At 36.1% G+C, this 5,669-nt stretch overlaps 1 protein-coding gene across 4 annotated transcripts in view; it reads right to left on the bottom strand.

The window, feature by feature from the left end:
- Positions 1–5,669, bottom strand: part of Elf2 (E74 like ETS transcription factor 2) — an 82,752-nt gene that overhangs the window by 45,260 nt on the left and 31,823 nt on the right. The window lies entirely within an intron of this gene.

Consider the following 5,669-nt stretch of genomic DNA (forward strand, 5'->3'; position numbering starts at 1 on the left):
GCATGAATTTGATCAAAACACCTTATATGCATGTATGAAATTCTCAATAAAGTTTTTGTAAAAATTAAAAAAGAAAGAAGAGGGAGAGACAGGAAAGAGGGGGAAAGGGAAAGAGAGGGAAAAGGGAGGTTGATGACATTTAGGAATGCTTAATTCCATTTGACCCATTAGCTCCTCTGCCTCTAAAGCTGTAAAGTCAACCATGTCCTTAATGATGAACTTTGAATGTGAACTACATTAAGCTTACTAGCATCTTTTTTAATATTTGATTATTTTTATGTATATGAGTGTATTGTCTACAAGTAGGTAGGTGCACCCCTGTCATGTAGTGCCCACGGAGGTCAGAAGAGGGCAGATTCCCAAGAACTGGAGTTATGGACAGTTATTAGCTGCCATATGGATGCTGGGAATCAAACCAAGGTCCTTTGCAAGAGCAGCCAGTACTCTTAAGATACTGAGTAATCTTTCTACTTCGAAGCCTACTCATATCTTAACTGTACCTACCAACTATCATATAGAAGGGGAGAGGAAAAGCCCACTACCACTGAGCTACATCTCCTGCCCCTAACACTGCTATTCTTTAAAGTGAGCATCTTTCATATACTGGCCATTTCGACTCATAAGAAAAATTTTAAGTTTCAAGAATTTGTAATGAAAGAAATGTCTGTGTCATTGGAATAACAGAAAAAAAAAGCGACCCAAAATCAATAGTAAAACTAACTCTTCAGGTATAAAAATAAAATGAAGCTACTAACCATCAACAGAGCACATATTCAGAAGTCCCAGTCCTTCCCCCCAAACAATATGACAGGCTTATGTCTGTAAGGCAGCTGTCCAGGGACAATATTTGATTGTATCATGAAATAAAACTAACAGAAGTTTAAGCCTGAATACTAGATCTTCAGTTTCATAAAACACATTTCTAGTTAGGAGAATGAACTAATACCCTTACAATCATGTTAACTGACTTTTTTATAGTATGGAGTTATTATAAACAAGAGGATCACAATTTCCAGTCCGTTTTGAAACTGTCCTGCTTCAAAGCTATAATATGAATCAATACCCATCTAAATCCCTATAAAAATAAGAAATTGTAAATTGACTACCCATCTAAAAAAATTGAACTAAAAGACCACTTTCTTTTTTGCAATTAAAAAGCACACATAACCGGGTGTAATGGTGCACACCTTTAATCCCAGCGCTCAGGAGGTAGAGGCAGGCAGATCTCTGTGAGTTCAAGGCCAGCCTGGTCTATATCATGAGCTCTAAGCCAGGTACAGCTACATAGTGAAACCCTGTCTCAAAGTAATAATAATTTTAAAAATAAAGCACACACATATCTGGGATCTTTCCCACTTCCAATGCAAAGATTCTAGTCTATGATTTCTATCAAAGTCAAGATAAATGCAAAAGGGAAAGGGAACATATATTAGATTGGAATAGATTTAAGTCAAGTCAATATTGACACCATTTTATTAATTTCAGCTACAAGTAGACTTATGCATGTGTTGATAGTTTTTGGATGTTTTAAATATTGTACATTACTTTTTTTTAAGATTCCATCATAAACACTTTTATATACATTTTGCTGTGCAGGCCCAAAGCATAGCTCTTCCATATATAATTATGCTTATACCATCTACATGACACATGAGGCTCAGAACACCAACCCTTCATGCTACCAGTGAAAATGTGAATGAGTGATTTGTATGCAGTGTTGAAAAATATTAAAAGGCTCTCAAAATTACTTTTATTTATAGACATCAAAAACCAAAAGAAATGTATTAACTTAAGCTTCCTAGCTCAAACGATCAAAGTAAGTAACCTATTACATAGCTTAGAGGCCACCAACCCTACATAAATACCCACCAGTTCAACAAACAGGCATGGTACTCAATCAAACGAGAGGCTGTGTCTCACCTGGGTCACAGGATCCACACTGACACAAATGAGCATGGAGGATAGGTAAGGGACAATGATTCCTCCTCCTCTGTAACAGCATTGTACAAAGTACCAACTTCTTCACTCAAAAGGAAAAGGATACCTATCCAAGTATCTATTCTGATCCATGTGACTTTTATCTTAAATAGCTGTACAAGGAGCCCAAATCTATAGAGGCAGATAATTTAATTAACTGAGAACAGTTAACCAGTAACAGGAAGCTGTGAGGACCTACAGAGTTCAGTCTCAGGTAGTTCTTGGTCGTATTTCTCTTTTCATTTATAGTACTCACTATTTTGGAATCAGTTAAATTTCTCTTTTAGAAAATTGACTTGAAACCCTTAAGAGGCTTTCTATTTCCCTTTAATGAAGCTCAGTAATCAGATACAAAGCTTAAAAAGTCCTCAGTAATAAAACATTTTCTTGGCCTCCTTTTAATCTATTTCAACAACTTTGAACAGTCTCCTTCTCCAGACCTTGCTATTTTTGCCTGGCTAATTAACTCAAACCCTTCACAAGTCAGTTTCTCAGGGAGGCATTCTCTGACCTCCCTGGGATTCTCATGTTGTTTATTCCCATAAACCTTTAAGTTTACCCTGCATTATACTCACATGTTACTATACTGATTTAATTGGTCATCTTTTCTATAAAGCTGAAAGCCTAGTGAGAGCAAAGAGAGAATCTTGTTTGTCACATGAAAAATCGGTTCTGAACCTGACACATAGCAAGACCTCAGTGAGTGCTGACTAACGGCTGAATGGATACACGGATCTGCCAAATGATAGGGGTTTTTTTAGTTTAGTAGTTTAGTTTACTTTCGTTTCGTTTCTGTTTGCTTGACTGATTGATTGATTGATTGATTGATTGATTGATTGATTGATTGGATTGATTGATTGATTGATTGATTGATTGATTGATTTTTGAGACAGGGTCTTCTTGTAGCTCCAGCTGGCCTGGAACTTGCACTGTAGACCAGGCTAGCCTTGATCTCACAGAGATCGCCTGCTTCTGCTTCTGTCTCCTGGGACTAAAGGTGTATACTACTATGCCTAGCAAGTAATGTGTTTTAATAAACATTATTATTTGTAAACTAGAAAACTGGAGCTTTTCTTCAGTTTGGAACATTTCTAAGAACATAGAATAAAGCTAAAGGTATGGGTGGGTCAAAGGGAGAACAAATGGGAGACAACTGAGGTCAAAGTATTAACAACATAAAGACTAAAGGTTAATAAAATTGAATTGTATTAGTGATTTTCATGAAATAGATTTTAGCTATTATTGCCCAAAAATGGACTTGTCTGAGAAGACAGCTATATTACTACTCTGTTTCACTAAAGTAGCCATTTTCTTACCTGTAGTGTATTTATCTCATATCATGTTGTAAACCCAAAAATAGGCAAATAATTTTAAAGTAGAAAATTCAATTTAGCCCTCTCCTCAATCTGAATTAATAAAATTTGGTTTTGGTTTTAAGACAGGGTCTAATTATATAGTCCTGGCTGCCCTAGAAGTCACTATGTAAACCAGGCTGACCTTGAACTCAGAGATTCTCTTGCCTCTGCCTCCTGAGTGCTGAGATTATAGGAATGTGCCATCAAGTTCAGATGAATTAATAAAATTTGAAACAGATATAATGTTGCATAGAAAAAATTTAAGTTAACTAGTATTTTTATAGTTTGATCTTTATTAATATTTTATGTTTGTATGAATGCAGTCTGTGTATATGAATGTCTACATGGGTGCCATGTGTGTGAATGTGGGTACATGAATGCCATAGTACATGTGTAGAGGTCAGAGGACAACCTCAGCTGCTGGTCCTCATCTTCCACCTCTTTTTCGAGACAGGATCTCTGTTGTTCTTTCTGCTGCATTTGCCAGAATAGCTGGTAAGAGAGTTTCTGGAGATTTCTCCTGCCCCTGCCACCAATCTCCCACATAGCATCACTGAAATTACAGATCACACTCTAACCCCATTTATTTTTTACAAGGGTTCTGAGGATTCACTCAGGTCCTCATGCTTGCACAGCAAGCACTTGTACCCACTGAGCCATCTCCTCAGCCCATAACTAATGTTCTGGAAAAAATCTGAATGCAAAAAAAAAAAAATCAATGTTACAGTTTCTAGAAAAAAAAATTTTTTTAGTGGCCAATTATCTGACATGCTTTTCATTTCCTTTCTGTTAAATAGACGTTTATATAAAGTATATAAATAGCTCTTAAAAATAATTTCTCTTCATTTTGCTTTTAGCCATTTTCTCCTTTACACAATTAACAATCTAGAAGATATAATAAAAACCAGTGGTCATTTTAATGCTCTCTTAAAGGACCCTACTTTAAAATAATAGTTAAAAAGAAGACGTTTTACTTCATTTTCTAGTTAAATCACAAAATGCCAATAAAACTAAAATAAAAGCCTTATTAAAGTAAATGTGTAGGCCTGACATGGTGGTATAGGCTTGTAATTCCAGTAGGATTGGGAGGCTAAGGCAAGAGGCTTGAGAGTTCAGGACCAGAGCAGGCTATATAGTGAGACTTTACCTCAAAAAAAAAAAAACAACTAACTAAATAAATGTGTCATAGTAAAATACTTTTTTTTTTTTTTTTGGTCTTTTTGATACAGGGTCTCCCTGTAGTCCCAGCTGTCCTGGAACTCACCATGTAGACCAGGCTGGCCTTGAACTCACAGAAATCTGCCTGCCTCTGCCTCCCGAGTGCTGGGATTAAAGGCGTACGCCACCACACCCGGCAGTAAAATACTTTTTAATCTTCTCCTCCTCCATAATCTAATGCCTAATGGTTAATTTGAACACTTTTCAAATAATATGGTCTAATTATTTATGTTGTTTTTTAAGATTTGTTTTTTATTTATGTGTACATGTCTGTGTCTGTGTATATGCACTTTTGCTCAAGTATTAGAAGGTGTCATCTGAATCTGGAGTTAACAGATGTGGGCATTGGAAACCAAACTCCCATCCTCTAAAAACAGCAAACACTCTTAGTAGCTGAGCTGTCTCTCCAGCCTGTTTGTTTTGTTTTGAAGGCAGAGTCTCACTATAGCTCAGGGTGGCCATGAAGTAATGATCCTCCTGCCTCAGCCTCCCAAGTGCTGGGGTTACAGACATGAGCCATCACATGCAGCAAATTTTTAAATTTTTAGTATCTTCTCTTAAGAAACAGTAAAGAATTTAGAGAGCTAGCTTAGCACATGTAAGGCCTTCCACGCTGCAGCTCATCCCCATTTTTTATAAATTAGCATTTTAATGTCTAATTCCAAGTAAATGAGAGTATGGGGAAGACTCATAACTATACAATATCACATTTCATTACTTCTAAGATGAAGTTTTTCACATTTGGACATCTCTGAAATCAGAATGTAGTTTATAATTGGTAGCATATTAAAGTGTGTAATTAGAAGCATCTTTTTCTTCCACTGGTATAAAAGTAATGACTTCTTTAACCACTGATGGTCTCTAAGGCTAAATGAAATATAATTAAAATATTTAAAGTCAGCCAGGTATAGTGGCATATATGCCTTTAATCCCAGCACTCCGGAAGCAAAGGCAGGTGGATCTCTGTCAGATTAAGGCCATCCTGAACTACAAAGTGAGTCACAGACCAGCTGGGGGCTACAGGGAGACCCTGTTTCAAAAAAAACAAAATAAAATAATATGTATTTAATATATATATATATTTAAATCCTTTATCCAATAATACTTTTTAATTTTAGT

The sequence above is a fragment of the Nannospalax galili genome, unplaced genomic scaffold (genome assembly GCF_000622305.1).
Source record: "Nannospalax galili isolate Female #2095 unplaced genomic scaffold, S.galili_v1.0 scaffold359, whole genome shotgun sequence".
In the NCBI taxonomy this organism is placed as follows: domain Eukaryota; kingdom Metazoa; phylum Chordata; class Mammalia; order Rodentia; family Spalacidae; genus Nannospalax; species Nannospalax galili.